We start from the raw sequence: 12,550 nt of genomic DNA, 5'->3' as shown, positions 1-12,550 counted from the left end.
GAAAACTGTTTGGAAGTATATTGTACTCACCAGAAAGCATGTAAAGCTATAAAGCGCAAGCTAGTGAAAAGCGTAACATGGGGCACCAAGACGCTAAACCGCTGGTGAGGAAGTCACAATTCTTCGCTGACCCCTTCGATGTTCCTGGCAGCTTGTGTACCACCCTCACGCCGAGACAAGTACAGTGAATAATAACTTTGTACGATAACAATTGGTGCTGAAAAAACTGGAAATAATAAGTATTAACTCAAAACGTATAATTCTAGGTCCTTTAATTCCTTTAATCACTTAGCTAATATCAGTACTCGTAATAGTGGCAGCTTGTTCTAGGTGTTGCACTATCTGTGTCATCTGGCGAAGGAGCTTCCCCGCAGTTGCTGAAAGCCTACGGATCTGTTTAGATTGACTGTGTATTGTCTATGGTCAAGGAGCATACAGTTCATGAGTACTAGTGGAGCACCCCACTAGGCAGCTGCATCATACAACCCATTTCTACACACCCCAGGAAATACGCATGTTCACTAATAACACTGGTAAAGCACTTAGTAAATTTCCAGCGTTGTAGCAATGCACATTTTGAAAACTCCTGTATCATGCCGTTTATTGGCCGAATAACTTCCTTATACCGAATTCTTCTGCCTTATCAAGGTGAAACTGGTAGGTCAAAAATACTCTTTGACCTCTACTAGTACACTCCTGGAAATGGAAAAAAGAACACATTGACACCGGTGTGTCAGACCCACAATACTTGCTCCGGACACTGCGAGGGGGCTGTACAAGCAATGATCACACGCACGGCGCAGCGGACACACCAGGAACCGCGGTGTTGGCCGTCGAATGGCGCTAGCTGCGGAGCATTTGTGCACCGCCGCCGTCAGTGTCAGCCAGTTTGCCGTGGCATACGGAGCTCCATCGCAGTCTTTAACACTGGTAGCATGCCGCGACAGCGTGGACGTGAACCGTATGTGCAGTTGACGGACTTTGAGCGAGGGCGTATAGTGGGGATGCGGGAGGCCGGGTGGACGTACCGCCGAATTGCTCAACACGTGGGGCGTGAGGTCTCCACAGTACATCGATGTTGTCGCCAGTGGTCGGCGGAAGGTGCTCGTGCCCGTCGACCTGGGACCGGACCGCAGCGACTCACGGATGCACGCCAAGACCGTAGGATCCTACGCAGTGCCGTAGGGGACCGCACCGCCACTTCCCAGCAAATTAGGGGCACTGTTGCTCCTGGGGTATCGGCGAGGACCATTCGCAACCATCTCCATGAAGCTGAGCTACGGTCCCGCACACCGTTAGGCCGTCTTCCGCTCACGCCCCAACATCGTGCAGTCCGCCTCCAGTGGTGTCGCGACAGGCGTGAATGGAGGGACGAATGGAGACGTGTCGTCTTCAGCGATGAGAGTCGCTTCTGCCTTGGTGCCAATGATGGTCGTATGCGTGTTTGGCGCCGTGCAGGTGAGCGCCACAATCAGGACTGCATACGACCGAGGCACACAAGGCCAACACCCGGCATCATGGTGTGGGGAGCGATCTCCTACACTGGCCGTACACCTCTGGTGATCGTCGAGGGGACACTGCATAGTGCACGGTACATCCAAACCGTCATCGAACCCATCGTTCTACCATTCCTAGACCGGCAAGGGAACTTGCTGTTCCAACAGGACAATGCACGTCCGCATGTATCCCGTGCCACCCAACGTGCTCTAGATGGTGTAAGTCAACTACTCTGGCCAGCAAGATCTCCGGATCTGTCCCCCATTGAGCATGTTTGGGACTGGATGAAGCGTCGTCTCACGCGGTCTGCACGTCCAGCACGAACGCTGGTCCAACTGAGGCGCCAGGTGGAAATGGCATGGCAAGCCGTTCCACAGGACTACATCCAGCATCTCTATGATCGTCTCCATGGGAGAATAGCAGCCTGCATTGCTGCGAAAGGTGGATATACACTGTACTAGTGCAGACATTGTGCATGCTCTGTTGCCTGTGTCTATGTGCCTGTGGTTCTGTCAGTGTGATCATGTGATGTATCTGACCCCAGGAATGTGTCAATAAAGTTTCCCCTTCCTGGGACAATGAATTCACGGTGTTCTTATTTAAATTTCCAGGAGTGTATATGTTTCTCATAAATGCCGAATTTGCGAGTTTGTAGGTCAATGTTCAACGTTAAGTTTTTTTCTTTTTCCTTTTTGTCTGTTTTCCGCATTAAACTGAATCTCTTTCGTTTAAATTTGTGGGTGAACAATAAACTTCATCTTGCGCAGTCCTGAAGTTACAACTTTATAAAATACGCTTAGGCAGAGCTATATGTTTGCAACCGCGGAATAATATGGAATAAAAAAAAAACGGTATCGTAATAAGGATTATCAGCCATTTAAGAATTCGAATTTGACTTAAAAATCCCTGCAGTATTTATTGAACAAAGCAGAAAGTAACAATCTAATCGTAATAAACACAGCTTGAGCGTTGCGGGACTGTTTGAACTGGACTGCTGAATCTGCTTGCTGTTTAATCCTCTTATATTGCTGCAGCCGTAACCGAACCGAATGGCACGTTTCGCTTGAATTATCTGCTACTGTTATTCGAATTTGCTAACGGTTTAAAATGTTTATAGTTCGTGTTCAGTTATATTTGCAGACACAGGTCTGTAATGACAAAGGGAAAGAGTGAATAGATTAATGTTTACACATTAGTTACGAGAGTTTCAATTTCTGTCTGCTTTTTAGACTTACTCCAAATAATCAGTTCTAGACACGCTACACAAAGACTGCCGTGCTGAAGTATTCAGAGAATTCAAATTCTATCCTTCATTAATTAGAAAACACAATAAATTACATACGAGCGTAGGACCACAAACACGAATCCTATAAGCAATAAAATATATGTGTTAAGAACGCATATGACCTACAGAATATCCCAGAAACAAACAGCCTGTCATCAAATAACATCGCTGGCTCAACTGCCAATACAGCTGCCAAGAAACGTCAATATAAAATAAACTTTCATATTTCGACAGCTTCAGAAATAATTACTCCATCAGAAGTATAACAGCAAAAGAGCAAACTTACACAGTAGCGACAATAACTAAGACAAAGGTATCATACAGATATCAAGACTACCTGACGTGCCGGCCGTTGTGGCCGAACGGTTCTAGGCGCTTCAGTCTGGAACCGCGCAGGTTCGATCTCTGACTCGGACATGGATGTATGTGATGTCCCTATGTTAGTTAGGTTTAAGTAGTTCTAAGTTCTAGGGGACTGATGACCTCAGATGTTAAGGGGGGGGGGGGCGCAGATGGAGAAGCACAAGTTACCGCACCGAATCGGTTCATGATGCTTATCAGTGTGACTGAGTTGGTTGACTGTTAGAGGCAGATGAAGGAAAGCTGCGGTTATGTCAGTTGAGACAGAGAAGAAGCAAGAATTGGACAACATGAGCCAAGAAATCAAAAGTGGTCTTTTCAAAGGATCCAGCCCGACATCTGGCTTTCGAAACTGAGAAAACGAGACAGTGATTTGAACCACACTCCGCTAGAATGCCTTAACCACTGCGCTCGCAACCGGAAGAGGCCGGTGTCCCCACGCGATTCAAAGACCTGTACCTGAGTAGCCATTAAACTGACCCGATTATTACTTGCGCCACGCCAGCGATCTTTCAAGAACTAAATGAAAATCTACTGGGGTTTAACGTCTTATTCAGATTGATACCATCTGATTAGAAACACGACACCTACCGGTCAGTGACGGGAAAGTAAATCGACAGTGGGCTTAGTACGATCCCAGCATCTGTATTAAGTGCTTTAATGAAACCATAAAAAAAAGACTCAAAATTGTTGCACTGACATTTGATACCACGTTTCCCATAAACTTAGTAAAAGGGCACTATCGTAATCATTATTTCATCATGCTCAAAGGAAGAACAGAAACTGTTTCTGAAGAGCTTGTTTCTGCTTTATCTGTAATTGTGTCTCACAAATCCTGCCACAATCATTGCCTGTAGTTTCAAGTCAGCAGAAGAACGCCATTGTTTAAACTAATGAGCAATTAACCTCTCACACTGCAGTCATATATTCGTATCGTACAGTTTGCGTCGATTTTACTGTTCTTTAGCCTATGCTAGTTCATCAGTGCCCACTGCTACACATTTGTACAAGCCACACAGCACATTATGTGAGTAATAATTGGAACTATGATAAAAAACTGTTTCTCTTGCTGTGTTTGTAACTTTTTAGGTGCACTAGAGCAGAAGTTGGCCATCACCATGTCGTACAAGTTATGTGAGATTCTTTGTTTATGTAGATAATACGTTTTTAATCAGTGTACGTTAAACATTTGCGCTGTAAGTAAGAACTAATGGTAAAAATTAATTCACTTCTTTTGGTTCCGTGTTTTGAAATATACATTATATGTGGAAATGAACCCATATTAGATATATGCAAAAGAGGACATTAAACGTTCAGAAATATTCGTGTGTGAGGTATAGTTAATTTCTTCCCCTTACAGTTATGCTTAGGAAGATTTGTTGCTGACAGGTTTCGGTATTTTCTTCTACTTTGTATTAACGATCGATGCGATTCTTGAGGTTCTACATAATCACATTGAAAGTCATTTCTCTGAATTCGATGATGATGACATACAAATTCCGACAAATGCTAGTAATGTTCACGACGGCGCAGTGAATTCCTCTACTGCAAAGATGTTTCTAGATTCAGCTGTTTTTCGTTCAGGAAATCCCAAGGATGTACTGCGAGGTACAGGTTTGTCATGGATAGGCGGTGCAAGGTTCTATCTGATAAACACATTTCCATCAGAGAGTTCCAGGCTGACCTTGCAGGTGTATTGGTATCTCTTGGACAAGGAAAATACAAGAGGGACGTCTAAGAACTCGGATGTCCAAAACCTTCAACAAACGTGCTACTACAGTAAATTCAGTATAAGAATATCGAAAGGAAAAAAACACGTCTTCTCAGTGAGATTAGAGAAGAGGAAGGTGCAAAATTTGCAAGATACAGAATACAATTGTTTAGCGTCAAAAATACAATCTTTTTCTCTTCTTCAATTAAGACAGAAGCTGCTTCAGAAGATCCCACTACTAAAAGAAATGTATGTAAATAAGTGTTTTGTTACATTACTGAATGTGCTTGTGTAATAAACGGATTCAGAAAGCAGGAAATTGAGTAATGATTTACCTTACCCATGCCGATACCATTACCTTGAATCCCAATGTTAGAAATGCGTAACACACTCTAAAAACCAACTTAATCTTAAAAAAAAATTGCCAAGCATGAGTAGGATTCGCAGTCTGTGAGTATCATGTGTACTGATACTTCATCCATCCCAAGAATCAAGAATGTAGGCGATTTTTGCCTGTTATCGATATTGATACTTGCAAGATATCGGTCTCAGGAACTTCAGGACTTTGGAGAATGTTTTAATTTTATGTTACATATACGCAAAACTGTCTCGTAAATCAGTTTACTATTAAGGAAAAACTTATCAAAATCTCTACAGTAGTTCCTGAGACTAGCCTTGGCCTACAAAAAGAAACGAGCGGGAGACTTCAATTTATGAATCTGGAGAGAGATGATGCAATAAAGTAGTTTTCATTTACTTACTTAAAAATGACTGCAACTTATATTTTATGTCTCTATGCAGTAATATTTTTCTACTATGTTTCTGACGTACGATAAATGCAACCTAAGTTCTAATGGTAAAAAGATTGTTATATATAATGCAAATACAATTTTATAGTTTTTAGATTTTTTTCCTTTACTCATACTTTCAAACCTTGCTTCGTGTAAAATTTCGTGATTCTAGGTCAACTGGAAGTACCCCATATGATTTAGCGAGTGATTTTGCAAATATCAAAATATCTGACATAAATGACAGTATATTCTGAATGCACTGCCTTAGAAGCTTGAATATTGTACACAACTAGGAGATGATAGACCACAGTACGTGGCTAATTTGAATTTGATACACTTACCCGGTCCTGAGAACAAGAGGTTTTAACAGACAGATGGACGGACAGTCGGTTAACAAATGAAAAACAAAAAATGTTGTGACGTATTTACAAAACTAATAGTTTTACAATTTTTTTCCTTTACTTGCATTGTAAACTCTTCTTTGTGCCAAATTTCGTTATTCTAGATCAAAGGGAAGTGCCACAAAGGTTTTGATGAGTGAGTTTGCGAGTATCAAAATAGTATGTGACCTAAATAGCAGTATCTTTTAATTACATTGACTCAGAAGCTTACAGTTTTGTCACCAGCAAGGGACTGTAAGACATACATTTCAACTTGATTCTCCTACTCGTTCCTGAGAAGTCAGCCAGCCAGACACACAGAGACAAAAACATACAGTCAACAAAGTGATACTTCAATGAAGCGCTAAAGAAGCTGGTATAGGCATGCGTATTCATATATCGGGATACGTAAACAGACGGAATATGGTGATGCGGTCGCAACGCCTGTATATGACAACAAGGGTCTGGTGCAGTTGTTAGATCGGTTACTGTTCTACAACGGCAAAAAAATGGTACAAATGGCTCTGAGCACTATGGGACGTAACGTCTGAGGTCATCGGTCCCCTAGAACTTAGAACTACTTAAACGTAACTAACCTACCGACATCACACACATCCAGACTGTAGCGCCTAGAACCGCTTGGCTACAGTGGGAGATTATCAAGATTTAAGTCAGTTAGAACGTGGTGTTATAGTTGGCGCACGAGCGGTAGGACGCAGCATCTGCGAGGTAGCGATGAAGTACACACCGCTGCTGCCACTCGCGGAAGGAGAGGATAACAGCATAATAGGGATAAACGCTGTAGACTAAAGAGAGAATCGCAAAAAAGGTTTAATCCAGCGCATAGCATGAGCCCGCCATGGTCATGGGTACTATACTAGATTGTTTCCATTTTCATGTTTAGAACTTCTAGTAACGATGTACCTTTGTTGTTTAACGTATGTGTCATCTCAACACTAATTCCCACTCGTGTACTACAAGTAGGTTACTGTGCCAAAAGCTTGTTGTTGTTGTTGTCTTCAGTCCTGAGACTGGTTTGATGCAGCTCTCCATGCTACTCTATCCTGTGCAAGCTGCTTCATCTCCCAGTACCTACTGCAACCTACATCCTTCTGAATCTGCTTAGTGTACTCATCTCTCGGTCTCCCTCTACGATTTTTACCCTCCACGCTGCCCTCCAATGCTAAATTTGTGATCCCTTGATGCCTCAAAACATGTCCTACCAACCGATCCCTTCTTCTAGTCAAGTTGTGCCACAAACTTCTCTTCTCCCCAATCCTATTCAATACCTCCTCATTAGTTACGTGATCTATCCACCTTATCTTCAGTGTTCTTCTGTAGCACCACATTTCGAAAGCTTCTATTCTCGTCTTGTCCAAACTAGTTATCGTCCATGTTTCACTTCCATACATGGCTACACTCCAAACAAATACTTTCAGAAACGACTTCCTGATACATAAATCTATATTCGATGTTAACAAATTTCTCTTCTTCAGAAACGCTTTCCTTGCCATTGACAGTCTACATTTTATATCCTCTCTACTTCGACCATCATCAGTTATTTTACTTCCTAAATAGCAAAACTCCTTTACTACTTTAAGTGTCTCATTTCCTAATCTAATTCCCTCAGCATCACCCGATTTAATTTGACTACATTCCATTATCCTCGTTTTGCTTTTGTTAATGTTCATCTTATATCCTCCTTTCAAGACACTGTCCATTCCGTTCAACTGCTCTTCCAAGTCCTTTGCTGTCTCTGACAGAATTACAATGTCATCGGCGAACCTCAAAGTTTTTACTTCGTCTCCATGAATTTTGATACCTACTCCAAATTTTTCTTTTGTTTCCTTTACTGCTTGCTCAATATACAGATTGAATAACATCGGGGAGAGGCTACAACCCTGTCTCACTCCTTTCCCAACCACTGCTTCCCTTTCATGCCCCTCGACTCTTATTACTGCCATCTGGTTTCTGTACAAATTATAAATAGCCTTTCGCTCCCTGTATTTTACCCCTGCCACCTTTAGAATTTGAAAAAGAGTATTCCAGTCAACATTGTCAAAAGCTTTCTCTAAGTCTACAAATGCTAGAAACGTAGGTTTGCCTTTTCTTAATCTTTCTTCTAAGATAAGTCGTAAGGTCAGTATTGCCTCACGTGTTCCAACATTTCTACGGAATCCAAACTGATCTTCCCCGAGGTCTGCATCTACCAGTTTTTCCATTCGTCTGTAAAGAATTCGCGTTAGTATTTTGCAGCCGTGGCTTATTAAACTGATAGTTCGGTAATTTTCACATCTGTCAGCACCTGCTTTCTTTGGGATTGGAATTATTATATTCTTCTTGAAGTCTGAGGGTATTTCGCCTGTCTCATACATCTTGCTCACCAGCTGGTAGAGTTTTGTCATTACTGGCTCTCCCAAGGCCGTCAGTAGTTCTAATGGAATTTTGTCTACTCCGGGGGCCTTGTTTCGACTCAGGTCTTTAAGCCAAAAGCTTAAAGAGCCTAAATTTGTTACTAGTCAAAAAATCCGTAATGGCGGTTCAGAAAGAGAAACCTGCCTACATGTGTGTCTGCAGAGTTTTCTCCTAGATGGGAGAAGACTCAAAAATTGATTTTTTTTAATGAGTCGATGAGTATGATAACGCGCCACGCACCAAGAACCAAGTATTACAAGTGAAACGTGGCAATGTGCTGTGCACGAATGACCACGCTTCAGATAAGCAATAGTGTTAGCCTTTTTAATTAAGCGAATGCCGATTAGAATGCGGCAGGGTGGCAGACGGCCAGAGCGGAGGTAGTGTGCCGAAGGGTTACAATAAGAGCTGAGTCGGGCACGATGGGCCAGTACGGTGACTTGCAAGAACGCGAATGGGAAAGGGCACAGAAAAGCCAGGGGTAGTTAAGAAATACGACGCAGCATCCACAGGCGGGTACCCCTTGGGGATGGAGAAGGTGGACTGGTCCGACCAGAGACTGCCGAAGGGTGAAAAAGTAGTTCGTTTGAAAAAAAACTTTAAATTACAGCGGAGGGCTAGAGTAAAATTTGAAGAAGAGTGAAAATCAAAAGAGTATTTGCGCAGAAAGCATCAGGGAAAGTATAAAGTAAAATGTGTCTGTTTGAAAGGCAGCTGGCAGTTGCGCTCCTGCAAGATTACCAACTAGGTTTTGCTTTGTGGCTAAATCTGCATAAGACCGTGACAAAGTAAAGTTCATTGAAGTTCACGTAGGTGGTGAAGTTATTTTGACTGTGAATGATTGTTTATCTTAATGTGCGACAATTACTGAGGTACAGACGCAGATAGGTAATTGAGCAGAGCTGGGTGCAGGCAACAACACGACAGTCATAGAACACGGTAAGTCACCTGCTGCGCTCGCTGTTGCAATCCTATTCTTGTTCTCTGCCAATGGTAATTACGACCATCTGGTTATGATCATGCTTATTTTGATGTGGGGCGTCAAGTGTAAGTAAAGACAGAGTTCCGTGGCATCCGTTTATACGAGATCCTGTCTTTGTGCACTAAAAGACCCGCGTTGCAGCTGAGAGATTTGTGTTAATAAGATCACAATAGGGTTATCCTGATTGAGACAACAAAATGCAATCGTTAGAGGTCTAAAACCCACTTAGAGGGGTATATCCGTCCTATCTGGCTGGTTTCTAGCGTGCAAACTACTCTTTTGCAACATGTTTGTAATAAATGGTGTCAGAGGATTTTGAAGCTAATATAATTGCTTTTATCAGAGGTGCGTTGCATTATTTAGTAGCGCCAGAATTCCTCTCCAAACCCTTAGTTATACGAGTTTACGAAGTCCAGAATCCACAGGGTGCCGAACAACGTTCGAGTGGCTGAACTGCTGGTAAGGGCAAGTAAGACTGCAGGTCGGGGAAGTGCGGATACTGGCTAAGCTGCCACCGCGCGGGTCAGTCGCAAAGACGACGTGCCACGCACCCCTGTAAATCTACCACTTACCGTACCAGACAGTCCAAAAGGTCCAAAATGTTATAAGTTAGGGTTTTTCATTCCGCAGAGGGGATGTTTCAAAGTACTACATCGGCCAAGGGAATGTTACACACACATAACGTTTTGTATGCACAGCGAGGCCCACGGGAAATAGTAAATTTTCAAGATATAGATGTGCTCGTGGCATTTACCGCACTTAATTATAGTATCCCAGTTCAGTATGGAACGTTGGCGACGGCCATGGTGGCCGAGCGGTTCTAGGCGCTTCAGTCTGGAACCGCGCGACCGCTACGGTCGCAGGTTCGAATCCTGCCTCGGGCATGGATGTGAGTGATGTCCTTAGGTTAGTTAGGTTTAAGTAGTTCTACGTTCTAGGGGATTGACGACCTCAGATCTGTCGTGTGAAAAGCGTTGCGGCTGTCCAATGCGCCATGCACAGTGAAACGGACTAGCATTCCGTTTTCCAGACAGAAGGACAATGTCCATGACGATAAAACATTGGCGTCAGACATGTTCCGTAACCATTGCGAAGCACAAGGGACCTGAAATGACATTTCGAACGCCGGAAAATATCAGATAAGTTCCCGTAGCTCTTAAACGAAGCCCACAGTGATCTGTCCATCGCTGTTCCAGAACATTGCAAATCCCGCACACGTCTTTGCAGAAGATTATGAGCCAGTAAGTAGGGGCAATTTCTGCACAACATTACAAAACAGAACTAACGGCCACGTGGGATTAGTCGAGGGGTCTAGCCGCTGCAGTCATGGACTGTGCAGCTGGTCCCGGCGGAGGTTCGAGTCCTCCCTCGGGCATGGGTGTGTATGTTTGTTCTTAGGATAATTTAGAGTAAGTAGTGTGGAATGTCAGGGACTGATGACCTAATCAGTTAAGTCCCATTAGATTTCATACATATTTGAACATTTTCAGAACTAACGACGATGACTCACTTCAAACAAATATTTTGATGTCTGAAGAAGCAAACTTTCATCTGAATGGGCTTGTCAGTAAACGAAACGTCCTATATTTTTCGTACACAAAGCATGGCCAGCGAGGTCATTTGACTTTTCTGCCCACGACTTTTATTCTGTGGGAGTACATCAAGAGAAGTGTTCAATTGTTTACGGTGGTTCTATGCTACTGATGAACTGAAAGCCGCAGTGCGGAAAGAGATAGGGACGGTTTCTCAGAAATTAACAACGTAATGAGGAACGTCTTCAGCAATGCATCAGTTCAGTATGCAATGTTGGCCAGTGCTAGTCCTACTTAGTCATTAGGAAATTAACTTGTGGCTGTCTTTTCAGTGGTGACAATGGGTGCAGAATATTTAGATAAAAGTTATAATGAAGTAAATGTGCTCTATGCCCTGCAATGACCCAAAGCAAAATTACTATTTTCCGTGGGCCACCGACCAAGAAAATAGTCTTCACTGGCGACTGGCTTTCGCATTGGTATTTACGCCTGGATGGCCTGTCTGGTGTAGTTGTAACCTATAACACTGCATAAAGACAAGCCGTTTAAAATGGTTACCAAATATCTCGAAATGTTCTTGACCTACTTGCTCCAAGTTTTGAACGTTAGTATGCTGAACGTTCGGAGGGACACAGGCCACATATTTTTTAAATCCCTGTGGTATATAAATATATACGTTTATATACGGGTAAAGGAGAAAGGGTTTATAGCAGATATCTCGAAAAGCTCCTGGCCGATTTACCGTGAGAGGTGGCGTAGTGCTAACACATTGGACTAGCTTTCGGGAGAAGGACGGATCAAATTCGCATCCAGCCATCCAGATTTAGGTTTTGCGTGATTTCCCTAAATCGCTTCAGGCAAATGCCGGGATGGTTCCTTCAAAAGGACAGCCCCGATTTCGTTCCCTATCCTTGACACAATCCAAGCTTATGATCCACCTCTAATGATCTCGATGTCGACAGTATCTTAAACCCATTCTATCTTCCTTCCTTCTTGATCGATTTACTTCAGATATTAGCACAATACTCAATTAAACATTGAGACGTGTGTGGACTACATCTTTTTAATCCAAAATGTACAAGTTTTTCTTTAAAAGAAACGGCGAGAAAGACGATGCTGTACTGTACGGTTTGGTTTTCTTTCTCGCAGCCCCTTTTAACAGGAAATACGCAATTTGTATTTATCCAGTATTCGCTTAAGACTAGTTCTATTACGAATCCGTGTCGTCCTAAACATTGAAATCCTAGCCGTTTGCAGATGAAATCTGTGTGAAATACTGTACCTGAAGCTGCTATCCTCACAGAACCATTAGCAGTAGGCGTCTCATACTCCACATCTCCGTATATCAAAGATCCCAGTCGATTTACGCATTCATTTAAAGCGACTTCTGTGGCCAGTCAAGGGAGAAGAGGAGGGTATTGACAGAGATGGTTCAAATGGTTCAAATGAATCTGAGCACTATGGGACTTAACTTCTAAGGTCATCAGTCCCCTAGAACTTAGAACTACTTAAACCTGACTAACCTAAGGACATCACACACATCCATGCCTGAGGCAGGATTCGAACCTGCGACCGTAGCGGTCGCGCGGTTCCAGAC

Source organism: Schistocerca gregaria, chromosome 5 (genome assembly GCF_023897955.1).
Source record: "Schistocerca gregaria isolate iqSchGreg1 chromosome 5, iqSchGreg1.2, whole genome shotgun sequence".
Lineage (NCBI taxonomy): Eukaryota > Metazoa > Arthropoda > Insecta > Orthoptera > Acrididae > Schistocerca > Schistocerca gregaria.
This window is presented reverse-complemented; position numbering follows the sequence as displayed.